General features: G+C 42.0%; 2 long non-coding RNA genes across 2 annotated transcripts in view; one reads left to right on the top strand and one right to left on the bottom strand.

Moving 5' to 3' along the window:
- The first annotated feature begins 56 nt into the window (after positions 1–56).
- Positions 57–27,626, top strand: LOC147259772 (uncharacterized). Its single transcript, XR_015116402.1, has 4 exons — positions 57–251; positions 14,765–14,899; positions 26,308–26,383; positions 27,469–27,626. It is a non-coding gene; the product is annotated as an uncharacterized LOC147259772 (long non-coding RNA).
- Positions 16,016–27,812, bottom strand: part of LOC147259771 (uncharacterized) — a 37,809-nt gene continuing 26,012 nt past the window's right edge. Inside the window, exons 3-4 of the long non-coding RNA XR_015116401.1 lie at positions 21,102–21,200; positions 16,016–16,325 (exon numbers count right to left, since the gene is read on the bottom strand). This is a non-coding gene — a long non-coding RNA (uncharacterized LOC147259771). The remainder of the gene's footprint in view (positions 16,326–21,101; positions 21,201–27,812) is intronic.

The raw sequence follows: 27,812 nt of genomic DNA, 5'->3' as shown, positions 1-27,812 counted from the left end.
CAAAACGTTATTTGCCAACCACCCATTCAAGAAGTAGAAAAAGAATAAGACGAGGAAGAAGTTCGGCGAGGCCGGTTTTCAACTCGGAAAATAGAAAAAAGCATTCGCGACGACGTTCGGTGTCTCCTTGGATTTGTTGTTCAAAGACTCTGAAAGGGCGGTGACGTTCGAGGCTGGATTAAAGAATTTCTGAAAGCGATATAATCGCTCTTTAAGACGGCGCAGCGGCCAACTTCCGGGATCTTTCCGAAGTAAGTGGCCAACACACTGCGCGGCAAAGTGAGCTTATCATTAATAATGGCAGTTTTGTCACGTAACACATGTTATCACTGAACATCCCAAAAATGTATCTTCCAAAAGGAAGAGTCACTTTATCTTCCCCAAATTCTCTTAAGCTTCCTTTTGCATTTATTTGTTCTGGGCTGCTATGGTGAGTGCTGGTTGGGCTGAGGAGACCAGTCCTTCAGAATGCTGCATCCTGAGGCGTGGTTTCTCTTCGCTGCATCTCGGAGGATGTTGTGTTGCGTTGTGTGGTAAACCTTTGTGGCTTCGCTGCTCTCTGGTTGTTGCACACTGCTGGCAAGCAAAGCTCCATGAGAACGTGGAGTAACTCCATCAGCTGGCGTTGCCTTCACTTGTCACCTGGAACACACCTGAAGCTGAATTCTGCTTAGCGACAACCAAATCACCTTTTAAAACATAAAACTTAAACTTTCTTCTCACAAAGCTTTTAGTTAGTTTGACAGTATGCTGCACTTAGCAGGTTAAACCTGTATATTGTTATTATTATTATTATTTTTATTTTTCTCCTTTATAATTCCAATAACTTTAAGTCAACTGTAAATCTTTGGATGGTATATCTTTATCTTAAAAGAACATCGAGTCCACATCTGTAATGAAATGTGCTTTATTGATAAGATTTTATAGTTTCTGATATTCCACTTTGTACAACAGTCTGGTCACAGGATTGGATTTCTATTGCAGTGTAATTAAAATTGTAAAAAAAAGTCTTTTTTTTTAATAACGCTAGATATTTCACTCACAGTAGATTGTGTGGGCAAATGTATGTTTACGTGGCTAAACTCTTGAATCATTACTCCTGTTATATTTCTGCTAATGTATGAGTCAGCCCTTCCTGCAATTCCAGCAAGATGGAATCTTCTTCATGCCTTGAGACTGAATTAACCTGAAATCACTGACTTAGTGTTATTTGTTTTGAACTTTTATTGTGAAACCAACAGTGGGAGGCTTTCCCCTCCTGCCTTCACCTTTAGCTGTGAGCTCTTGTTCCTCACGTGAATGAGAATCGGGGCTTTCGCAGGGAAGAGTCAAAAATGAAACGCGTATGAAAGTCTTAATGCTCTCACAGATGACATACGTTTGCATTTCAGTTTGCACCAGCACACTTGTATACCGCTCGAGCGCATGTCCTGGATGGGGCTGGGCTGTATTTCCATATACACGCATGCATCCTCTGTTATTGAAGGGATACTCACCCCACCCCCTTGATGCAACTGTCACACTGCGTAGACATTGGGCGTAGACATTGGGCGCATGCAAGCGCGCGCGTGCACACACACACACACACACACACACACACACACACACGCAGACAGTGCAGAAGTGTGCTCACAGGGTAACACAATTTATTGTATTTCCAGGGCCTTCAAGAGCAGTCCTCACTAATGATGATGTCTGCAGTGGACACAATTAAATTATAGTGTTGCGGTATTTCTCACCAAAAAAAAAAAAAAAAAAATTATGAAGACTCATGAAATCTCATGCCGTTTCATAAAAATGGCTCCAGAAAGATGCAGTATTTGGGTTAATCCATACATCTCGCGCTGATCTCTTTTTCATGTATAATTGAAGGAACTCTCATACTGTACATTCTCCTCCATGTATTCCTTATCACACTCAGCACTATCGCTGCTACTGTTTGAACTTGACTCTCTCTGGAGTTTCAGCCTCTTTTTTTTTTTTTCCTCTTTTCCTATTCGCTGTTGTCTGTTCTTTTTAGTCGGGCTTGTTATTTTTAGATGAAACATAATAGCCAGGATCGTCAGTGTACTGTGAGAGTTTCACACTCCTTCTGAGTGTTTAATCCATGTGACATCTCCTCAGTGCCTACTGGTTCTTTTGAGTTACAACTCACAAGCCTTACAATATAAATAAAGATGATGAGAATATTACAGCAAAAAATCTCAGCCTAGTCAATCAGATAGACTCAATGTTGGATGTCACAATTCATTTTTAATGGCAAGGCTTTTTGTGGGTGAGCATTATACATCGTTTCCTTCTTTTATTAATCAAACAACAGTTTGAAATATGTGTCACTGATCTCAGCAGTATACCCCGCTCCAAGCTGAGGAAGAAAATAGAACAAAAATCCATGTCAACTCCTCACCAGTAAGACGGAAAATGGTTGAGAATGTAATTCTCTTTGGTGCAGCGCCTCCTTCTCCATTCTCTGTAATCTACAAGAATGCAAATTACAATGCAAATGCAAATACTACTGAATAATTTATCTGTAGCATAGAGATCTCTTACAGGAAGCAGAGGCTTTTTTGCTTAAATAGAGAAATGTGGCATCGCTTAACCACAAAAACACGCCAGAAAAAAAAAAATTAACGGTGTAAAATTTTGTCACGGAATTTCCAGGAAGCGAAATTAAAAACCTTGCATGCGCAGTTTGCAGCTCATAATTGTATGATCACAAATACAGTACTCAGTAGTCTAATGCGTTCATTACATTACTAAATGCAGAATAGAGCTTTGGACACATCAATCAACTGAAATGTCTTTGTCCGACTAGTTTGCAGAAACGCCGATAACAAACTGTCAGACTTGCAACTCTAGTTAATGTAGTCACCAGTGGCTGAATTATTTTTTTTTTCTGTCTCAACATTAATTTATTCCCGTGCTCGCTGCTGCTGATATTTAAATACCTCCCACATACTGTATGCAAATGTCAATCCAAACCGCTGTTGACATTACATACCGCTGGAAATGTAACTGATTTTTTTTTTTTTTTTTTTTTGCATCAAACACAATAACAAACCCTTCACGGAATCCTGTTCAATACATCAATCTAATTTCTGTAAATGAAATCCGAGCACATACAGAACACCTTTGTCTTTTGTTATTTAGGCAGGAAGAAATATACAATTAATGACATTCGTACGCACTTGGACACATACGTCCTTGTCCTTTAAAAAAAAAAAAAAAAAAAGCGAAGAAAAAAAGCGTTCCTGTTTCTATCTTAATACAAGGCTGTGTTCAGGCTTCTCCCTCAGTGGTTTTTCCATCAGGGATTGTAATTAAGCAACAGCATTCATGAGTGGGCATGCTCATTTAGCCTGCGTCTGTGGGCTTAGACAGCTTTAGAGGGATGGAAGAACAAATCCTGGTGGAACAAGGCACGCTATAGCCAAAGTAGAAACACCGCAGACGGAATAACAACTACTCCAAAAGTTTGTTGTGTCTTATGTTTCCTGCAACATATATCAAGTAGATACTTCATGATTTTTGTTTTCTCAATTTCTCCTGTTGTCACTAATGTGTACAACTGTGCACAGACTTTATGCTTTCAAGTGTTTTCTGACAGCAGTGTGACAAATCCTGAGTTTGAAATTGTGAGTATTTATTTCGTTGAAAAAAAAAAAAAATCTGCTGGTTTAGATTCAAACGTGGGTGTGTTGCCCTTGTGCTCATTTCTAAATATTTTATGCTCAACATCACCTTTATCATCTTCTTGTCAAAGGTAAAATAAATCCCTTTTCCAAGTACTTCGATTTCAAAAAAGCATTATAGCTGAATGTTAAATTAACACGGAACACTGTTTTACAATATAGTTTTGTAAGCAAGCAATTTACGCTCATTTGAATGTAAAATAGCGTCCTGATGTAACTGAAGTGATATTATCTTTTGTACTGTAGTTTGTTACTGTGTCACAAACTCTCCCTCCTTGTAAACTGAGGTAAAATCAACTGTGACCTCTAAACTCCCGTAGAATTTTTTTTTTTTATTCAAAGAATCCTGAGCTTCAAGGTCAAGTGTACATGATATTATAATACGATTGTCAGGTTAAAATCTCACATTTAAAAAAAAAAAAATCCTCAAATATACACACACTTACAAATATTACATTTACCATTTGATCAAATGTTTCCTTTAGGACACGCAATTCATCTGGAGGGTGTGAGGGTAAGGTTCTGTGGTCGTCCAGTAGGTCAAATGGAATATTTACCACAATTGTCTGTAAATATTTCTTCTTCTTCATCTTCTTCTTTTTGGTAATCTCTTACACAGCAATTCAACCTGCATCCTGGCACAGGTTTGACATGGCAGCAGCCTCCCATTTAAGCGCGTTTTCTGCAATCTACACAATCACTGTAACTGTTTGAATATTTGGCTTGTTTTGTTCTATATTTCAGTTATTGTTCCAAAACCTCGTTATCCATTAAAGTCACGAGAAAATTCCAGGTTTCTCACACACCGAACATCGCCATTACTGTACTGGAGAATATTAATGCTCCCTATTCAAATGAAGACAGATTTATATCAGAATTGGGCTACAGAGAGTGTGTGTGTGTGTGTGTGTGTGTGTGTGTGTGTGTGTGTGTGTGTGTGTGTGTGTGTGTGTGTGTGTGTGTGCATGCAGCAACAGACACACTGGGAAATAAAGACAGAGCTAGAGAGGGAGAGAGAGAGAGGAGCTCATTATAATCAGGCAATTATGCTGGCAGAATTAGAAGCGTCCTTATTTTCTCTTGTGGCAGCCTGAGTGTGGAGACGGTTTTTTAAGTGACTGAAGACTAATCCATGGATATGACTGACTCTCCGCTGCTAATGTGGAGCATCTGTAGTCGTGTATGACAACAAGATTTGGAGGGAGAAAGCCTGTGATTTTGGCTTTTTAGAGAACCTGAGAGTGGAGCAATGGCGCCCCAGGTTCTGGGCTCTAATTTACATTGATGAGGATTTTTTTTCGTCCCTCCCTGGTTGAGGTTTGGGCTCAGCGGAAGTAGGTGAGAGACGAGGGCAGTTACGCCCGCCTACAGCTCTGTGCAGGACTATGGCTGCACACGCTCAGTGCTACATAATTATACTGCATGTTTTTAAAGACATTTGATTAATTTTCACGGGGGGAGGAGCCTGGTACTGCATTATTGCTGTTTTGGACTTGTAAATTTCACTGCGTTTGTGTGTGTGTGTGTGTGTGTGTGTGTGTTTGATAGAGAGTGAGAGTGTGTATATGCTTTAACAACATAATTACGTCCACCAAGGAGATGATTCCAGTATATATATATATATATATATATATATATATATATATATATATATATATATAAACTTCATTAAATATTCAAATATCATAACAAGAAGACTCATTTTTTGTTGTCCTGTATATTGTAAATATTGCTAAATTCAAATGTTTTTTTTTTAAATAAAAATCCTGCCACATATGTTTGTTTGTGAAAAATCTTCTTTAAGTATTGGTCAGGCTTTGGCACGTATGTGGTTGTGCACCAGTGGCATGTTCATGCTAAAGACTTTGACCTTTGGTCAAGGGTGTTTGACCAGCATTTGACTCTTGACCTCAGTACACGTCTTATCAACTCGCCTGTTAATGGGTATTGATCGTCCCTCCCTTGAGACGGAGCCACGGAAACGTTTACTGTCTGTCTTTTTTATAAAATATGAGCCAGTTTTTTTCTCACAGATTAGACCTGCAGCCACTGAGATTCTTTTTTTTTTTTTTTAAATCTTTCATTCATGCCACGTTAAAACAAAATGCACTTAGATTTTTCCACAGATTTATTGGGAACACCAAGACAAAATATTTCAGATTAAAAGATGTTCTTTTAATATCCATCTTGAGGACACAGACCCAGCACCCCGCATGCCCCACCTTTTTTCCACTCACAAAAAATGTTGAATTGTGGATGGAATTTGGCTATTCGAATTTGGCGAGGGATTGTGTGTGTGTGTGTGTGTGTGTCTGTGTGTGAAGGGGGGGGGGGGTGTTTAGACCAACAGTGGAATGACGACTCCCAGAAAGTTCTCAGGGAAGTGCTTGTGTCTGGCCATGGAGCAGGCAGCTGATTTGGGATAGAGTGTTAGCATAACAAAGGGCCTGAGCCTGTGAACTTGGGGCACCTTTCGACCCTGGCACTGTGGGGATGAATAGTTTCTGGGCCTCCCCACCGAGCACCCCCATGGCTAGCCTGATCGTGGCTAAATTGCTAATCAGGGTAATTTAATATAATACAATATGCCTCATCTCTCATCGGGAAAGCATTCACCGCCTTCTCGCCTTCCCGCCCAAAAAAAGGCCCCCCTATTCAACCAGGCGAGACAGGCAGCTGCAGGTCTTCTGGCTTTCTCAATTGAAATGTTCAAACATCAACAACACCAATGGCTCAGACTTGTGTGTGTGTGTGTGTGTGTGTGTGTGTGTGTGTGTGTGTGTGTGTTCAGATGTGTTTGTATGTATGTATGCACTGTCTCTTCTCCAAACTTGAACATAAAAGATATGCATGTTAATCTGGACACACACGCACACACACACACACACACTGATAGTGGAAGACTGTGTGGGTGAAGACTGGTAACTGCAGTAATACAGCGTTATTGTTCCCAGCTCCATACACAACTGTACCTTCATCACCTTTGTTTAAGTACACTGGCGCATATTTACTTTGACCCGTGCTCATGAGGGAATGAGGCAGTGTCTTTAGCGCTGAGCTCCGACATGACAGTCAATCTCCGGCCCGTTTTCTCTCCATCCTGGATCAGTGTGAGGTCACAGCCAACAGTAACTCTCAGGCTCAGGACAGGTGACGTCAGCTCTCCTGGTGGCAGTGTCCAGCAGCTGAGGTGAGTCATCGGACTCCGGGCCTCAGTTTTAGGCGATGTGAGTTGGAACCACTAATCCACCCACATAAAGACACACACACCGGGCCCAGGTCTTGACTCTACTGTCTGTCCACTGTCTATAAATACATACTGTAATCGAGGATGACTCAGACACTTCATGGCTCTCTGTGGGGAGGCAGAAGGTGAAGTGGCGAGGACAAGAAGTATGTGGGAACAACTGAAGAAAGCTAGGAAGACCTGCACTGCCGGTGTCAGCGTGTTGATTTTAGCTCCAAGCACTGAGATGGTGTGATGTTAGAAAATGGAGGACAAAAAAAGTGGAAGAAGGGTTTCCAACTTCTAAGTCTTGGCATGCTGGCTGATTCATTTGTGGTACTTATTGATTGAGAATGCAAGATGGCTGCCTCAGTCTGGTGTTGTATGAGCACGGCATGTAAAAGTAGTCAAGAGAACATTTCCGTTTAGACCGTTTGCAGCCGTGGGATTAACCGTATGTTCAATTAATTGGCTGCATAGCTTCAATTGATCTTTCAGTTGCTGTTTTTCGTAGAACTACAGGGCTGGCATTTAAATGTGACAAGCTATAAATTAACCAATGTCTGCAGGTTTTAGCAGCTATAAACAATTAATGATTTCCCTGATGACCCTGAGATATTTTCAAATTTTCTGTGACTGATAATATTCTTTTTTTTTAATGTTTTAAATCAGGTCTCCTGTCAGATAATCAGCGTTGACAGGAAGAAAATAAAGCAATGTACATACTGATGTGATTCATCTTAGCATCACACACACATGCAAACACTAGCTAATTAGCATAGCACCTAGCCATAAGCGGGCTGTTGAATAGATGCAGTCGGCTCTTGTGTACTCTGTCTAAGGCTGTATGTTAATTTACACCGTGTGACGAGATTATAATTCATGCCTAAATCACCCGACTGCTCCCCCAAAGCATAAATCCAGACATGAGCGTTATCCGTGGGAACCAAGGGCCCAGAGTCTACAGACAACAAAGATTTAATCAGCACTGACGTTTGATCTTAAAAAAAGAGGTCATTTTTTTGGTACCATAAGATGCCGTGGTAAATTCATCTAAAGCTTTTGTCTGCTAGATAAGCAACATTCATGATATGGTTTATTTTATGCTTTAATTATTACTCCTGTCCGTCTAACTAAAGACTATTTTCTCATTAAACTGTTGTAAATATTGCCTGGAAAATACCGCCTTTCCGATTTTACCCTGAGAGTCTTTTAGTGCATCTGAACATGCCCCTCGTCCAAGTTTCAAAGTTTGGATGTCACCGTGTTTGCTGTGCTAGTATGACAGGAAACAGAATTGATCAACACGGAGACAAAGGTGTTATAGGCCCCCGGGGAGACGCGGTCTAACAGGGGTCAGGAGTGTGGGGCCTTGTCTAGACGGCCTGCTTTTGTGGATGGAGGCTTTCAGACTTCATCTCACCATTTTCAATAGAAGAACTTGACCCGTGTCAAGCTACCATGGCACTCGGTGGCTGGAGATGAGGGACGACAGACTGATGAGACAATGGGACAGCAGTGGAAGAAGTTTGTTTTTGGGAACACAGTTTGGACATGGACTTTTTCAAAACTGCTGTCATAAAAACATCATCTGTATTTTCGGTTAGTGTCCCAAAATTGGACTAAACCCTTTTAGAATGATGTTATTTTTTTTTCCCTGTCTCTTTGAATTGTTGTGGTTGTTTTTGTCTTTTACCATCACCATGGTAACAAACACAACCAAAACACTCAAAATCTCAATCTAATTTTCTCAAAATGAACAAAGTATTTTTTTTAACCCAAAAGAACCTGTCGAGTCGTGTTTCTGTGGAGCCTTCAACATGCAGTTTAAACATTTTAGAAGGCAAAGACACTCCATCTCCTCCTGATCATAAAACGCCGCTGTCCTCGTCGAACGCACAGGCTGCTGACACTTTTCATTGATTAATATGTGATTTACTGCTTTATAATTGATTCTCCTGGACCCTGTTTGCAGAGGTGGGAAGTAATAAAAGTGTACAAATACTTAATTCAAATCGTGATTCCGGGTAGTCGAATTTTCCTGTGGACTGTTTACTTTTACCGCCTATGTTTTAACACAAATTATTCTCCTTACATTTTCAAAACAAGCATGCTATTTATTTTTAATGTATTTACGTAGAATTATCAATGATTTTCATTTTGTTTTGCATCCCTTCCCAAGATCGAGACTGATGTCAACCAAAGACCATAGGACAATAATGATTGATTCACAATCTGTTGCTACATTGAAAACTGATTTGGAGCAAAGTTTATGTAAATTATTTTCAGTACTTTTTTTTTTTTTTTTCTTAATTTGAGGTCACATTTGTTTAGTAGTTCTTGAATTATATGTGACGTGAGGACCAAAACAATCAGTTGAGTCTGGTCTTCAAAGGGCTACAATTTCCTTTCCATACCTTGAGTAAATTTCATAAACCGTTTACTTTGACTCGAGTGAGTTGAATCAATATTTTCAGTTTTACCACTTTTCTTTTTTTTACACAAGTATCTATATGTCTTGATAAGTAAATGTGTGCACCTTTACCATCTTTGTCTACTTCTTTGCAATTATTGAAAAAGAAAAAAAACTGTTTTAATTAAAGGAACACTCCCACAGTTTGGCATATATTGTAAAATACACCCGCCTGAAAATGTTCCTCTTTCTGGGTATGGGTGTGTCAGTCCAAATATCACCTAACAAAGAAAATATCTCGTCATACAGAGTTAAAACCAACCACTGACAACACCAATATGCAGGAACAGCACCACACCCATTAAACCAAATTCAAATCAATCCTCCCACTCTTAGCTCCCATCTTGGTTTCTGTGGAGTCGGGCCGGGTGCTGCTGCGGGGCATGGTATAATTGAAAGGCTGAAGAAGAATACTGCTTGTTTAAACCAACCAGCAGGCAGCGAGGGCATGATGGGAAAACAAAGCCAGAGCCCCAGGAGTGGGTGACATGACATCACTAATGGCGGAGTTGAGACGAACATTTTCTCTGTTTTGTTACCCTTAGTCTTTGTGACAAGCAGCAGGTTGAAAATACGACAATTCAAGAAACCAAATCTGAACTTTGCACAGCTGAATTGAATTGGTTCACCACAATCTCCCCTGGGTGCCGGTTCCTTCTTCAGAGTTACATTCCTTTCACCGTGGAATATAGTCATTCATATGTCTAATTTAAAGTTCAATACATGAGAAATCCGGTTTCAAAAGTAATTAATTTATATTTTGTAGCCATGATGATTTTATAAAAGTCAATGCTGTATTTTTTTTATTTTTACCTAATATACTTCTCAAGCTGCTGTCAAATATATGATAGGAGGGCAGAAGGAGCACAAATGGATTCATTTACAATTGCACATGGAATGGATCCTCTTTATTTCCACACTCCATTCCATGTATTGCACTTATATAATGTAAATACTCATAGATCCCTGGAGTAAGTGACAGCTGAGTGCAAAGATTTACGAGAGTTCAAATAAGTGATTTTTCCCCCGTTTTTTCGTTTTTTTTTTTTTTTTTTATCAAAGCAATATTGAAAATCTGTGAGGTTCCATGAGACCCTTCCATTTCACATTGCTGTTGTTGTTGTTTTTTTTTTTTCTCTCTCTCTTTGTATGGCTGAATCTTATACCGGCTATAGCACTGTGGTTTAAGCTACAGCAGCTGTGAATTCCCTCAAAGCAAATTACCAAGCATGACTGTCTCTTATTGACCCATATAAGGAATCCCCAACCACCATCTGCAAGACTGAGGCTCATTTTAGCCAGCAATGGATATCAATGTTACATATCAATAAACCCATCGGGGAGGAGGTTGGAAATAGCAGAGGCGAAAGGGGTTATATTGAAAGCGGGAGCGGATGTGTGGAATGAGAGAGGGCAGAGTTGGTTGAGCAGAGAGAGAGAGAGAGAGAGAGAGAGATGAAGAAAGTGGATGTGGCTTGTCTGTTTCAGCCCTGTGGTCTCGTGCCTCCTGGGACGGCCGAACACTCTGTCAAGATTCTACACTTCAAAATCAATCACTCTCGACTGGGCACAGAGACATGCACATTCACACGCATGTTCACACACACACACACACACACACACATGCGCGCGCTAGCAAACTGACATTCACACGTGTTGCGGGCTTCTGTCGTCGTCCTGCCTCAGCTCGGCGACCTCCGCGTTGCGTGGCAGCGGTCGAGGAAGCAGAGTTGACCAACGTTTTCTAGTTCCTGAGCGGATGCTGAGGTACCAGGTTCTTTCTCATGTCACGACCCAACCAGATACAGAGAACATCTCTCGTGCTGACTGGGGGAGGCTTCTGTTCTGGACCAGCTTAACTCATTCGAAAAAATCTGAAATCATGTTTCCAAAAAAAAAAAAAAAAAGTCCTCTTGGTCATTTTACAGTTCTGTTGTGTTTTGTGTGAATCTGTACACTGATGACACATCCTTGATTAAAGCAGTTTGGCTTCCAGAAATAAGTAGCACAGTTTTCTGCATTACACCTGAGATGTTGACAGTGAGTCGTAATGTCATAATTGCAGTACATTCAAAGTATTGAAAAATAAATTGCATGAAATTGCATGGACGGGTAATATAAGGGAGTGTGTTTTATTTATTTAGACGAGTAATAGTTCAGTATTCATGTGCAGCTCACAGGTCATGTGACCTTAAAGAGAGTGGGGGGAAAAAAATCAAATCTTGCATGAATAAAAACTGGTGCATCTCATTTTTCCTGTCTAGTAATAATAGCCGGTGTTGCTTAGGAGACCCTGCATGAAAATGTTCGAAATATAATTTTTTTTTTTTTTTTTTTGAAAAAAGGGATGTGTCTGTCAGTAAGTGCCACACTTGTGAATTGCAAAGCAATGTCATGCGTTTCTTAAAATGGTGGTTTCTAACAAGTGGCTTAAGGATTCAGCAGAGCTTGTCAAGGACAACAAATATCATCACACTGAAAAAAAACAAAAAAACACAAGAAACATGGAGCCTGGATTGAATGAAGCTGATCAGGGGTCAGTTTTTTTATGTGTTTGCCGACATCCCAGCCATCACAGCAGCGAGACAGTGATGGTCAAGTGTCACTCGTGTTTAGCAGCGTTTCACAACATTTAACAAGGCTAATGCAGTCACAGACAGCTCAGGACAGCTGCCCGTGTTTCGTATGACTGAATATTTAGTGTGTTTTCGTTGATAAGCAGTAACAAAACATTATAAACATAGAAGGCAAAGTCCCTGGGACGTGACTGGATTTGTGCTCAAGTCTAGCCAGCTTTCACAGCACAGTTTCAGTGTCAGGATTGACACGAGCCATCATTCCTTCATGTAAAGGAGAGAGGAACAAAACTGATGGGGATTGTACTGTGGATTGAAGCACACTCAAAATTGATATCAACTTAGAAAATTGTAGGTAATCAGAAAAGTAGTGGGAACATATCCCCACTGTCCCTACCATAAATTAGGTTCATTCTCATGTCCAAGTTGCCATCACAGATCAGATGTGAACCTCCACATCGCGGCCCCTCAAATCACATGAATGAAAAGTAAGATGGTGTAACCGGACAGTCTTCAGTTCCTCTGTCGTTTCATCTCATTACTGATGAAGCTGCGTAGGTTTGATCTTTAATTGTCAGTTAGACACAAGTGTGTTCACCCCCCGTCGTAGACCAGAGGGAGACCAGCTGAGGTCGAAGCTGGTGATATTCCCTCCATCCATCCCTTTTCTGGACTGCTTAGCCATTAAGGGACATGGGGGCTGGAGCCTATCCCAGCTGACATCGGGCGAGAGGCCGGGTTCACCCTGGACGGGTCACCAGTCCATCACAGGGCAATCAGGAACAATTAGGGGCTCAGTATCTTGCTCAAGGATACTTGGACATGGTCACGGGGGGAAGTGAGGATGGCACCAGCGACCCGTCGGTTGCTAGACAGCCACACTAACTGCTAGTGACATTCACATCAGATAAATGTAGTTGTCCATGTCTATAAATTGAGCAGGACTTGTTTAAATGCTGTTCTGCTTTAGAAATATACAGAGAATATTTTTTCAAGGTGGTAGCGGTGGGCTGTGTCCAGTAGGTTTCCAGGTTGTCTCATCATCTGCACCCTCCTTGTTAATGTGGCAGCTCAGGTGAATTTGATCACATTTGGCACGAAGATGAACTGAAAACATTTTGGTGGTCAAAGTCCCAATGGTCAAGGTCATTGCGACGTCATGCGAAACGAGACATCTCAGGAGCGACTCGGGGAATTTCTTCGCATTTAGTGCACATTTCCACTCGGACTCGAGGATGAATCGACAAGACTTTGGCGCACCGAGTTACAAAAGTAGGAACAAAACTCATTTGAGTGTCAGAATGGTTCTCTGGTGTACACTGACCAGTGCTCACAGCCAGAGCCTGCTGCACCGTGTGCCTGTGAATATTAGCTGCTAACGCTATCTGAAGGTCACACTCCTGTCATGGCTTCAGACGTGACGCTGCCCTGAACAGAACTGTGTGCCTGCGGTGGGACAGTGTAGGCCACATTTGGATTATAATCTCCTGTAATGTGGATTCACTCGGAATACTTTTAGGCATCAAATTTTCCTCTCGAAATTTTCAACCAGCTGCTTTTTAAGACTCAGTACATCTATTTTATAGTATGTATCACCATGCAGCTACTACGGTTTTCCGATCTTCTGAGGGAATAACCAGCGTTAAACACACACCAAGGTACTTTCAGTAAGACCTCATTTTTCTCACTGTGAAGTTTTCAGACTTCTGTATCTTGTCGTCTGTAGGGATCATGGGGTGGATAGTACTTGTGAATCTTTTCCCAAACAAAATAAGATAACAAGAAAACCCTGCTATCTGTAGATAAAAGTGAAATACTGTTCTGTCTGGTGGAAAAAAGAGGAACGAGACAAAGAAAGGAGCAGAAAAGTTCGATCATATAATGGAGTTAAGAAGTTTTATTGTTTGCTTTTTTCTCTCCAGCAGCTACCAAGGTCACGTTCTTGTGGCAGGAAAAACACTTTAATGTAGACTAGATTTTTTTTTTTTTTCCCAGCATCAATAGCTGAATTTTCACATTCTTAATGCCCAGAATATCAAGTCTGCAACGCTAAATAATCGTAGATCTTTGTGGCTCAATTCAGTCGTACCGACAGATGCATTATGATTCCACAGAACCTTATTATAAGCCACGTTTTTCAGTTGGATTCTATCTCATCTGGATTTCACAACACATTAACCCACAAACCAGTAGTATATTTGGTAAACAACCTTTCAATGGAAGGTTATATAATATTCATTTAAATACTAACTTATGTGTGTACATACGATATAATCACAGTTAAAGGAGTTTTGCATTATTCCAGCTCAAATCAAAAATGACAGCGATAGCCTGATGCTAACTAAAGCTCGAGGATTGTGGCTGGCTTCACACACTGACACATTTTGTCACCGCCACTTTGGCTTTTAATCTGACTTTAAAAGGAAGACAGCAACTTTTGGGAATTGCAGAAAATGCTGGAGGGAGCTGAGACCAGCTGGCTGCTAGTTAGCTTCGCGCAATCAGTTGTAGCAGATGGGCAGGTTAGCAATACGCACCAAGACAGCGTTTTACTGCAATAAAATAACAAGCTGTTCTGCATAACATTGATCATGAAGTAATGATTAAAAATCCAGACACATTGTGATTTTGGAATCAGACGGATTGTTGGAACTACCAACTTTGTTGACAACTAGAAGAGTTGACTAGACTAGAAGATTTCCTGTCTCTTCCTTCAAACTGATGGCATGTCGAGCTATTTCAGCACTACCGAGACACATTTTGTTGATGATTCCTTTGTTTTGCTGGTTACCTGTAGATATGACACTGCTGGCTCCGGGGCATCCGTCGTCTCATCACAGGAGCCACCAGCAGTTGACGCAAACATCATTGGACACTCCTGGAATACACACCATCTCACCTGTCACACTCTAACCATCCCATCGACAACCAGGTGCAAACTTGAGGTGTAAAAATGTACACAGCCATCAGCTCTGATTCCTGTCCCATACAACCGCTGACGTGTGTTTTTGTGTGATCCCGGTTCTATATTTGTGTGTGTGTTTCTACAGTGTGAGTCTGTCTGTCTTTCTTTTTTTGGAGGGGGGGGGGGTGTGGAGGCCATCTTTCATCTCTGGCTGTGATCAGGTATTCTACATGATATGATATGATGATACAGGCCCAATTAAGGGATGGGTTTGTGTGAAAAATGTGATGACAGGGCAAGCAGAAGACTAGACTGTGATCTGACATCTGAGAGGGAGAGAAAGACAAGGCAGACTGAAAGAGAGAGAGAAAGAGAGATTGAGAGAGAGTGTGAGGGTGGGGGAGGAAAAGGGAAGGACAGAGAGGCAGTTGTAGAAAAAGAAGGGGAGGAGAGATGCTGTTAAAGGAAATGAAGATGGTGCAATCTTGAGAAAAATGGTGAGAATGAATGTTAAGTAGAGAGGGACAGAGAGAATTAATATGGTTAGGAAGGAGAGGGGAAATGGGGAGGCATATGAAGATGAATGAAGGGAAAAAATTAGGAAAATTATGCTTCTTTCTCATAGGAAACAATTTGTCAGAGGGAGATGTGGATCTTCTGCTTTTATCTGCCGTGATTCAGTTTTATGTTTTTTCTTCCTCCTTAAAAAAAAAACGACATGAAACATATATAATAGCAGAAAATGCAACAAAATCTCTCTTTCTTGTCAGCACTGTCTCTGTGTGGAAAACAACCACATTTTGGTTTGTTGCTCATACATAAGCACATTTGATTTGACAGACATGGAGTAAAGCAGTAAACAAGGGAAGAGATGGCGGTGATTTTACACCGAGAGCCTTTGCGGTGTCTGAAATGTTTCCCCGCATTTCGTAAGTTTTTCTGGATGAATTAAAACCGTGTCAGATGTATCATTTTGATCTGGATGCATGCTGCTTTGATCACCCTGCCAGCTTTTATCAGCACGCCTGCTCTTTTCATAACCAAATAGGACCCAATTATGTCAGGCTCATTGTTCTTTACCTGGAGTGCCAGAGCACTGCAAAGACAGGAGGAAATAACTAGAACATCACTTAAAGGAAAGAAGAAGCTTTTATTTTAGCTGTCAAAATATGCAGGATACAAATACATGAAATAAATACAAGTTTTTGTATATTTTGATCTTATTTTGGAGATTTTTTTTTCCCCCTCCCAAATAAAGATATATAAATAGATGTCTATCAGCCCAGGGTTGCAGTAAAAGTATTCTTTGTGGTAAAATTTGTTTGATCAACAATCGGTCATCATTTTAAAAAATTTCTTTCAACCAAGCTGACATTAATACAGTGTATGAAGCTGATGGAGCACTTCAAGCTTTTGTGGTGGCGAAATCCAGATTCCCAGTTGAATGAAACACCTAAAAAACAAAAGAAGACGATGATTAAAACATGTGACAGTTCAGCTTCATTTTTCCTGACCACGATCTTTAGAATTAATTCATTATCACCGCGATGACATCTTTTTTTAAAGCCAAACAGAAGGCTGGCATCGCCTTGGGTTCCGTCGACCAAAAAAACTGAGATTTTTTTTCAGTTGATTATGGAACTGTGGCAAGCAAAGGCCTATGAGAGGTACTTGTTGTGTTTTGTAAAGTAATCTTTATAAATTGACACCTCTTTTATGATCTCCGAAGCCTAAATTCAATTTTTAAGAACTACAAAGCCAACGTACCCTATGGTTCTCAGCTTGATGAAATTTAACGTCTCTGACGACCTCTGCCATGTTGTTAACTTCTTACTTGTAACCGCCAGTTTTCAGGTGCATAAAAAGTTTCTGAATCCCGAAGTGTGGTATTTTACTAATGCATGTCAATCTCGCATGAACTGTAGACTTTGAGTCAGGTATTTCACTGCAAAAAAACATTGACTTTGACACAAGAGAACCAGACAACAACAACAACAACTTATGTCCAGGTTTCAGGATTCATTCCTGCCTCGCTCGAGGTAGAAGCAGTCTAAGAGCGACTTGTCGGCTAACCTCCATCCATATAAGCTCTGCCTGTACAGAGGGTTGTTTCTCAAACATGAGGGACAGTACTCGTCATAGAGTTTCATCACATCCCAAAGCAAGATCCTTCAGTGAAAGGAGTTCTGGGATCTGTGAGTTCTCGGTGTACTTGAGAGCAACAAAGGCCTCAACAATAGTTGCTGACATTTGTCCCCCTCATATCACACTGCACTTTCCTCTCATTGTTCCCCCTGCACTTCTCACATGTATTGTCTTACACGATACCCTTAGAACCTGATAAGACGCCCGGCGATGGTTTTTGTAGCTGAGGACACAGGCCTGGGAGTGTCTCAGGGTTACAGCTGCTTATTATTCTCTCATGGAGGAGACTGGGAGACTGTAGGATCGAGGGAACGCCTTATCGGATCCCCTTTACACCCCGCCTAACCCGGGTTACCTGCACTTCCAACCTTGCCTCCATACCGGACACTCCCTTCTTCCTGAAAGACATTATGGTGTTATATTTCCCTGAAACTATAGAGCTCACTGACAAGCATGAGAGGTATTCTGGGGCCCAAACTGAATGTATAGGCCGCACAACAGCTGGGGTCATTTGAGAACAACCGTAAGGATGTGTTACTGGCTCAGTTAAATCTCTGATGTATGGTGTCATTGTCTCTGTCAGACAACAGAGGCAGAACGACACGTCATTTCAGGATTCCATGACTTCACCAGAGATGTTTCCTAAAGGTTCACTCCAAATGCAACGACCAGTGAAATCTCTTTAGAGTTGCTACGTCCCTTGTAAGTTGCTATAAGTCAGCAACTCCCCTCCGTTTTTTTATTTTTTTTATTTTTTTTATGGAGTTCAGACTATACAACGGTAATATTTCGGCCAGCCTGCCTGCTTCAACAAATTTCTCTGATGTTTGGCTGACAGTACAGAACAGTCCAGGGTTGGCAGGAGGTCCCTGGGCCATCAACAGCCAAACTCAGCCCAATTCCAGAAGATGAAGGGAGGTGAAATCAGACAACTCAAGCGCACCACCCTGCTCGCCCCGCAGCACCTCAAGGGCACATGCTGCTTGCCTGGCCTGTCTGTCGATCTGTGGCAGCTGATCTTAGCTAAAGCTACATCTGCCTCTCTCTGCATCACCCACGTCTTCTCTGCTGACACTTCACTTTAATATAAGGATGCCGTCCGCAGCGTGTGAGCGTATGCAAGTGTCCACCTTTTACTCAATGCATCTGATAATTCAGATACATCAGACCGCTGTCAATCAACAAGTTAATAGATTGATGTTTCAACCACATCTCACAGAAATGACCGTGACCTCCCGACACCACATTGGATGGTGGCTGCATTGCATACGTTAAAATTACATGCCAGCACTGGAGAATCAGTTTCAATTGACAGTTGGTGATATCATTTCATGATGGACACACAAAACCTCCAGATCAACAACGTAGCGCTCCGGGCAGCAGTTATAGTGGCTTTCCAGTTAAATTTTTTTCTTTTTTATGTTATTCATTGATGCCACCCTCTTGAAGTGGCATTAACTTTTGGAAAATAATGTTTTATGTGTCAATTAAGTTAAGGTCTGGTTTGCTTTAGGCACAAAAAAGACTTAGGTAAGGTCAAAAAATACCAGGGATTTGTTTCAAAGTGGTGTGAGGTGGTGCTGTAAATGGAACACAAACACCCAAAACTTTTGGTTAAGGCAGGGAAAACACCAGTTACTGTAAGTTAATGTTGTCAAACACGACTTTAACTATACTCAAAAAGCTAAATCCCTCAGCGATGTCTGGTGTTGTCGCCAAGCACGGCCCCAACCTGACTTAACCCTAACCCCAATCGCAGACTCGTTTAAGTAGCAGTATGCCAACTTCTTTGAAAATCCGTTTATTGTCCATCATTGTTACAACCAGACAAGCAGATAGATACTCTTCTCTCCTCGTTGTGTGCGTGAGAGCTCCAGACTCCTGACTGCTTGTTGGCTCAGCTGCAATGAATGCTAGCAGTGGAGCTGTTGAGAAACAGTCAAAAGTCATTGAATAGGCTTTGCTCTATAACTCTCTTTTCCTGCATGAATAGAAATAGGATCGCACATAACATTCACGATCAAGAAGCACTTTAATATTACCAGTGCACATGTGGAACTACTTTCCTAACTTGGCGCAGTGATTGAAAGCTCCATTGTAACTTAGGTCAACAAAACAATACATTTGTCGAAAACTAGAAGAGCGGTTGTTGCTACGCATCATTGCTGACTTTGTAAGAGGGGACGAGGAGGATTTCTTCTGGACAAACCAATGTAGTGATCCTTGTCTTTTTGAAGCAAGAATTACTGGCATTTGAATCTGAGAGAGCGAAACTGTGCAGGAAACTGAGGCGGTTGAAGCATAAAATAACATCTCGTAATCCCCCCCCCATAGCGAACGATAAGCCCCACCCCAGTTCTGAGTGCAAGAGTGTAGTGCAGTTGATGTTTGAGACAGCTTTCTCTGCTGTTCCACTGCACTAGCTTTCATTGCATTTAAGCTAACTAGCAGGCAACCATGGTCTGGAGCTTCATAATGCACACGAGTGAAGAGTTCATTCAGCATTAAAAATAAAATAATGGACAATAAGCATATGTCAAAGGTCAAAGTTCACCTCAATAGTCCTCACATAGGAGCATAGTGATGGAGCTTCAATCTGTTGTCAATGGCACAGCAGCTTTGATAGCTTGAATGTGACAATGCTCATGCTATTACACTAGTTTTGTATAAACAAGATGAGTTTGTAGTTATGAATTAAGGAATCTTCCACAAAACAGAGTGTATTTTCATAGTTTTCCAAGCTCATTTGTTGCTAGCATTACATTAACTATGCTAGCTAGAGGGCCACCCATTCCGAGACAGCTCTGGAGAGCTCGGCAACACACCCAAAGGCCCTGAAATATTTTCCTTTCCAGTATTTACCAAAATTCTTGTTTAGAAAGGAAGGCAAATAATTAATGTTGATTTAATCATCAGCTTGACCCAGTTTAACTTGTGGAGTCATTGTGTAATGAACAAACTTATTTTTCACAAAAGATTATACCAAGACAAGTCTGCAAATATGGAGGAATGTCGTTCTCTCAATTGCAGTGAGGATTTATGCAGAAAAACAAAAGCAGTTTTTGGGAGGAGTTGCTCCTCATGCCATAGTGTCTTTTGGGAGATTGACAAAGGCAAAAAGCAGTGCCTGGTCTTGTCCCAAGTTTGATAACAGGGTGGAGAAGTTGTATTCCTTACGTTTCTGCTGCTAACTACTCCCAGTAGACTGCAGTCAGATGCTTCCTCTCTCCATGAGGAGGAAACTGATGCTGCAGCTGAACTGGGATGAATAAGACTCATCTGAAGACTATCTGAACTGTTGGAGTCAGACAGGCACCTTGCAGGAGAAATATGATGTATACTGCACACATACGTATAGGAGCAAACGTGTGCTTGCACTGTAGGAGTTAAACTGAATACATACTGTATATGCAAATACCAGCAAACAGACTAGTGGCAATAAACAGACACACATGTACAAAAATGCACACACATGAATTGCAAACATGTTCTGAGATGTGACTGACAACACATCACATCACATCTCTCCACCATTCCATTCTCTTTCTCCTCTCTCTATCTATCTCTGCCTGTGCCTCTGAACCTTAGGGAGACATATTCTTTTTCATCTGTCAGTATGGATGGAAACAGACATGTTCAAAAAAACACAACAATGGCCTCGCTAGCACAGAGGAGGCTCTATGTTTTGTATGCTTGAAGCAATGCATTATCTCCTAAGTGTCGTGCAACCCTAGTATAGTAAATAATGGATGTACCTCTTCCTTCTAAAAAACCCCTCTTTCACTTCAGGGACCAGTCATGGTTTACCTGTATAAATGCCCTTTCTGTGTCTTTGGAGGAATGGATAGCACTAAAAGATGTGGGTCAGATGATTTCATTAGCGCAGCATTTCTCTCTGTGTCTTCTTCAATCAGCCGTTTGACAGAAGCAATGTCACTCAAAGTGTCTTACAGACACTTTCATATAGAATTCTCTGATAAAACGGATGCAGAGACTTGTGATCCATGGCTGCGAATTTGTGAAATATAGCCCATATAAAAAGAGGGCAGTAACTGTAATGCTTGAAAGGAGAGAGCGCAGTCACCTCTGAGATCTGCTGAATATCCTTGACGTCTTTAGCCTGAGGACTCTAGTCATTGTGCCGTTTGTTTCTGGGTCACCATCAGGGAGGCCGTCCTGGAACCTAAAAACACAGGAGTGATACATGGTTTGGTGTGGCAGATGCAAAATTCACACGTATAGTAACCAAGCACATGACGCGTATGGATGTAGACATTTTAGCAGTTTTTTAAAAAGTCCTGTCCGACTGGGTTTGCTCTTTCTTGCAGCTTTTTCTCTTTACTTTGGACTTTTAAGTCACAACACTAGTAGGGTTGGAAGGAGGACTGGACAGGACTGTAGTGTGCCACCACCCAAGTAAGTGTCTTTGGTCTCCCTCCCCCATTCATTCTGAGGTTACATCGAAAGAGTTTCAGCTATTGTGAATTATTTACTTGATTCACCATTCGGCCCTTTAACCCCTCAGCAATGCACAGGCTGTCAGGGTTAAAAATACACTCCCACAGGATCTGTGTTTGACTCCACATTCATGTGTGTGTGTGTGTGTGTGTGTGTGTGTGTGTGTATTAAAGGGATGTGGGTTGAAAATATAAAACAGTATATAACCCATGACACATAAAGCACCCCCTCTATTGGCTCTTTTCCTGTCTTAGGCACACACACACGCACACACACACACACACACACACACACACACACACACACACTCACACAGGAACTCATCAGAGCATCATTATGTGGGTACTTCCAGAGTGAGAATCCAGGCCGTCCCAGATGGGATTATTATAACACAGTTGATCTGTGCAAGGCCTGCAAGTGTGTGTGTTAGTTAGAGTGTGAGTCCTGATCTGTGCCTCATGACCTGAGTGAACTTGAGTGTGAACTCGTCTGTTTTTGTGTATAAAATGTAAGGTACAAACATAAAACTGCGCCATTAGCAGGCCTGTGTCACACGACAGCTACTGACTTACATCCAGTTTGTATACAGCGGACACACTGAGCCCCCGAGTCAGAAGCTGAAATAAAGGTATCTGCTTGTCTAGCAGCAAACTGATTTAGGCTGCAGCAGCTTCTCAGACAGGCCGAGTGAATATTAATGTCACCGAGATGTGGGCCTTGATGGAAATGCACACACCAACACCAACTTGGCCACGTTGCTGTGGTATGTCCCTGGCATGCAGCAGTGTTGTCATGGATACCTCCAGACACATCCGCCATTCTGTAAGCGGGGGGATGCTGAGCGCTTCATAGGGGCTGGCGCCGATGCCCCCCCATCCCCCACTCTCAACCCCTTCCCCCAAAACTGAATCCCTATTCTCCCTGAAACCCGGCTCAGACTCAAAATCGCTCTGTGCTCTGCTTGTCAGCTGGAAGCACTTAGCAGCTATCTTTTTGGGCTCCTAACTGGTTGATGGAACAATGGAGAGGAACTTATAGAGCAGGGCTTGTTTAATTCTTTTCGAAGTTGAGCTAAAATAGATGTTGAACAGGCAAAGTGAGTGATGCTGGTGGTGTGTATGTGTGTGGTAGTGTGGGTGTTAGCCTCGGGGCTGTGGTTAAGCCCATAGTTCATCCTGAACTGATCCTTTTCATTAGCCATTATCAATAATTCAACATTGCACTTGCTTTAATGGTTTAATGTGGGCAAACCTACACACGCGCACACACACGCACACACACGCACACACACGCACACCCTGCGTAATAGCACTCACTCTCTTGGCCTGCATCCAAAGCCACTGAAGTGAATATAGACGTGTAAACGTGCACATAACACAGTCTAAAGCTCTCAAAGGTAAAATACCTATCAATCAGAAACACTGTTCTGTCCTACTAGACAGTCATACGATACATTGATTTAGGGAAGAAATCATTTATTATTTCTCTACAAAAGTCTGTTTTACTGTATGTCAAGTTATATTTGCAATAAAGAGGGACATCAAAACCTCCTACTCTGAGGAAATGAAAGGGTTAAGCTTTTATGACGTGTTCCCCTCCTTCTCTCTCTTTCTACCCTCCCTTTCATATTCTCCAGCATGGCAGTGCTCGCTGCCTCCACATATGCCAGAAAAAATAATCCTCTTTGATTGGAAGGCTAATTTGAAGTGTCAATTATTCTTATGCAAATGACGGTACAGTTTCTCACATCTGAAATGGTTTTGGGGGCACAGATGGGTGTATGTGTGCGCACTCAACAAGAAAAAAAAGAAAAGAAAAAAAAAAGAAATCACCCTCCAAAACATACGATGCTATTCCAAACCCCTCCTCCCTCTCTTCGTCTATACGTCTTTGGGAAGAAAGCTGACGTACAAAGACACCCGGTATAATGGGACAAGAATATTAGCATGCGCTTTGTCCACACTGAAACACACCATAAATTGAGAGTACAATGCCAAAACAGTAACAAAGGCGAGAAGTGCAGGTCAGAGCCCAAAGCTTTCGACAATACAGCGACATGGCTCCATGTTGTAATGTAAATAATGGGACTGAGTTGGAAATACAGAGGTCCATTTGTTTCTTTATCTAAAGCTACAGAGATCCTCACTGTCAGCCAGATATTTCCTTTCTTTTCTTAATAAATCAGTGTCACCCTTTACATCACTTGGTTTTACATGGACCTCAACAACGACAAGTAGTAACAAAAGCTTGAGACTAAATCTGCTTCCTTGAACTGTCACTGCTCCACCTCACCACCAACGTGAAGCCGCGGCAGAAATGAGGGCCAACGTCAGTCATGTTTACAGTTAATTGCCAAGCACATTTTAACCAAATTGTGGAAATGTTGCTAAAAGTGAAATGGGTTTCAAGTACTTCTCCATCAGCTGGTTGGGAGCAAATAATCCAGGCTATAGAATGCTGTTAGAAGATGGTGGTACAGGCGACATTATGCATGGCTGGAGCAGAGGAGAATAAGTAGTGTCATCGCTGCCATTTAGAGTGGCATGGGAGAGGTTTTGATTTTTTTTCAGTTGGGCCAGTTGTAATTGTGTGTGGCAAGTGTTGGCCATGTTAGATACAAAGACAAAGTTTCTGACTGTGGAGCTTTTTTACGTTTTTTTAAAAAAAAAAATTTTTTACTTTGACGTTTCCATCAGCGTCTTCAAAAGATGATGGGAACAAGGTGATTTTGTGTGGCTCATTAAAATATCTTCAAACGTTTCATTTTTCATTTCATGACAAGGACACAAGTCACATGACATTGTGGTTATGATGCTGTTACCATGCAAACATCCCTTTAGCTTTCATTCGCTTCCCTGTTTGGTAGAGAAGACCTGACTCAATCCCTGTGCAGGGCGTCATCAGTCTCTCAGCTGGGGTTGGTCTGCTCCTGCTCTGGACCATCTCGAACACAACTACCTAGAGGGGCCGCTGCTAATTTCTGATGCAAAGTTCAGTTTGTTAACAAATTTATTAAGAAAACCAACCTTTTCATTCCATTCTTGTCCAAACCTGATAGCTATCTCTTCATTTCGACACCCGCGCTTGGGGGTATCATGGGACAAAGTATTGTGGACAGACAAATCAATTTACCAGAGGTATCGTCATGTACAACACTTTCCAGGCACATTTTTCTTTTGCTATCTCCTTTTCTGAGGTGCAAATGATAAAATCTAACCCCAGCATCTGTTCTGGGACAGAAAGAGACAACATAACGCTAAAAAAAATCATACATTTGCTTCAAAGTATGTGAATGAGTTCACACTGGAAATGAAAGCTTCTGTCTCAATCTGAATCCGGAACAAAGGTTTAGACTGACAAGCTGAGGATGAAAAGGGGGAGGGAAAAAAAAGAGGCAGACGTACTGAAGTCTACAAATAGAGTCTGTTGTCTAACCCTCTCAGCTGATGTGGTGGCTCAAAAAAAAAAAAAAAAAAAGCTTTTGAGGGCCAAAACAGGATCAAACAACCTGCTATAGAGTCCAGTTACACCATAACAATGGCTTACATTCACTCTCGGACTCAACAGACAAGCTTTTACCTCAAAGGGTGTAGAGGGAGAGAGTAAGTCTGGTTCGGAGGGTGGGTGCGTTCATGTGGGTATGGAGGAGAGTATAGCGATATCTTAGACGATAATGGTGTTCAAGAGATTAGATGGTATCAGCCTACCATGTTTGTTTTCAACCGTCTGCTTCTGCAGCTCTACTGAGATCTACGGTCAACCTCACAGGCACGATCAAGCTCACCTTCAGATATTGCCGGAGCAAATACAATACTATGATACAGAGCATTTGAAACTCAGAGGGCTAGAATCAGTTATCGTCCGCTTGATTAAGTTAAACCTTTGTTAAACCTTTAACTGACCGCTGGATGGATTTGGTGGTGTTTAACACATCCCTGCCTCGAGTCAAGATTTTAAACTCTAATTCTAAACAGCTGTCCCCTCTCCGTCCTCAGCAGGCAGTCTGATTAATCACTATAACCCACAATAGACAGCTACTATCTGCTAACTGCCCAAGACCCTGCTTATCAACCGATGAGGAGCAGCCCTGGCAATTTATATTTGTTTTGCACTGGTTCAGTAGTTCTGGAGAAATTAGTATGCAGTCAGTGGGTGAGCTTGTCAAGATCAGGAGGAAATCTCTACCCACCCACTGGGTGGATCTACATTCATGAACAAAGTTGACAAGAAAGCTGACTAGTGTAAAGACAAGGAGCAAATAAAATGGAAGAGAACACCCTGAATATTCCTTTTCATATGAGTGCACTGAAGACGCCTTCATAGCTGTCTGTCTTGTATGTCTATTCGTCTGTCAAGCCACTCACTCTCTCGTTTTCTTTCCCACAAGACGCCCTTCCTTCATCCCAAACTATGTGTCATGCACGTCAAAACGCTAAGGCCAGTTCTTTTTCGGGTGTTCTGCTGGACCACAGAGCGAATAAACATCCATGTCAGGAGAAAGCGATCTGGAGCTCTTCTCTCGGTGAGCCCGAGCTCTCTTGGGAAACGCACTGCTCATACAATGGATAGAGGAGGCCTTTTGTTAAGTCTCTGGGAGCTGCAGGGCTAGCTCTGGATCAAACACGTGTGCATGTGCATGTGTGTGTATCTGTGTGTGTGTGTGCATGCATTTTGCGCACATGCACGTAGCAAACCGCATTGCCAAGCTAGAGTGCACAAACACCTTTGCCCACACACAAACCAAAACTTCCCTCATCTCCTTATATTCAGTCTGAATAAGTAAACTTCTTCACTCTTATTTACTTTTTTTTTTTTTTTCTTCAATATTGCAGAACTGTAGTTACCAAGGGCAGGAGGATGAATTTGAAAAAGCCAGCAGGAGAAGAAAGAAGAGACAAGAATTGTGAGGTAAATCAGGGCTGGGCTGATTTTAGACTGGTTTAGTGTCAGTCCAAAGGATACAAATCACAGTTCAAAGCCATTGGCTAGGCTCCCTCCTAGGGTTCAAGCCAGGGAAATCCTGCAGGGAAGCGTCTAATACTTGTGGGTAGCCTGTGTGTGTGTGGTGCAGTTATCTCTTACAGGCTTGAGACATTTCAAAAATATACAATCTAATATTGGACAATTGAAGAGCGAGCCAAAAGATAAACCTTATGATTAAAGCCTAAAATAATCTTCCAAAACCTGAGGACAGCAGTTGTGTGCGTGCAGACAAGATGTGTTTTACCTCACTGGAATATAAATAGTTCCTGCTTTTTTTACAGAGAGTATTTTAATATATTTCCATTTGAGCCGTTACCTTGGTACTGGCTGTCTGGCCCTCATGTAGAATCTATGGGAACTCTCCTCACTGAAATGAACTCACACCGTCTGACCCTATTCATCTCCCAAGCCTGCACTTTCTCTAGGGCTCCCCCTTTTCCAGTCCCCCAGTTTCCCACAGACCCCCACTCTCTTCTGTCCCCTCTCTCTGCATCATCCCCTATTTCTCCCTACCTTCCCACTGCCCCCTCCCCTCCCAAGTCTCTGCCTTGCTTTCAACTCCAATTTTGGGCACAATGAAGTTGTTCTGGCTGACAGTTTGGCCAGTAGAATAAGTGTTGTTTGAGCCTGCTGTGTGGCCCTGGAGTGGGCCCATTCTCCCCCTCGCCGGCTCAGTTACTGAGAGCCTTGCTGGTGAGACACGAAAGCCACCCGTCCCCACGCTCCCACCCTGACCCAAACAATTAGCCTCAAACCACAATCAGGCTCACCTGCGCCTCCTCTTTACATGCACACATGCACGCGTAAGGCAGCTGGCTACACTCTCCAGTAAATTATAGCACTTTTGCAATATGAGATTGAAAATGTATAAGGTCCTCCATATCTTCCCCATGTTATGAGTTTCTCACAGCACAATGGGGTTCTCTGCTACACTGCATTTGCTTCGCTGCCGTGGCACTAACACCGCAGCCAGGTTGGCCTGATTTACTCCGTTACTCCATGTCTTGTAGGACGTGTCAGAAAAGATTCTGTATTGGGGTCAGCTGGAAGGACAAAGCCTGCAGCCCTCTCTCCTCTGTCGCTTTCAGTAAGCATCAACCAGCCTCTCCTCCTCTCTCCCCCTCTGCTTCAACTCACTCGCTCTCTTTTTTTCTGTTTATCTGTTTCAATGAGCTATCAAACAAATAAAGCAATTCATACTATAAATATTCTTCCTGTGTGTTTCCCATCTGACACATAAAACAAGCACAGACACATAAGCCAGGACATGCGAAAGTGGCTTGGGGAGGCCCTGATGGGGAGACCATATGTCCAGGCGTTGAATATCAGTCGGCTCGCCCCCAGCGCTCTGCCA

Source organism: Aulostomus chinensis, chromosome 6 (genome assembly GCF_037954235.1).
Source record: "Aulostomus chinensis isolate RoL2024-O1b breed Wild chromosome 6, RoL_Achi_v1.0, whole genome shotgun sequence".
NCBI lineage: Eukaryota > Metazoa > Chordata > Actinopteri > Syngnathiformes > Aulostomidae > Aulostomus > Aulostomus chinensis.
This window is presented reverse-complemented; position numbering and strand designations above follow the sequence as displayed.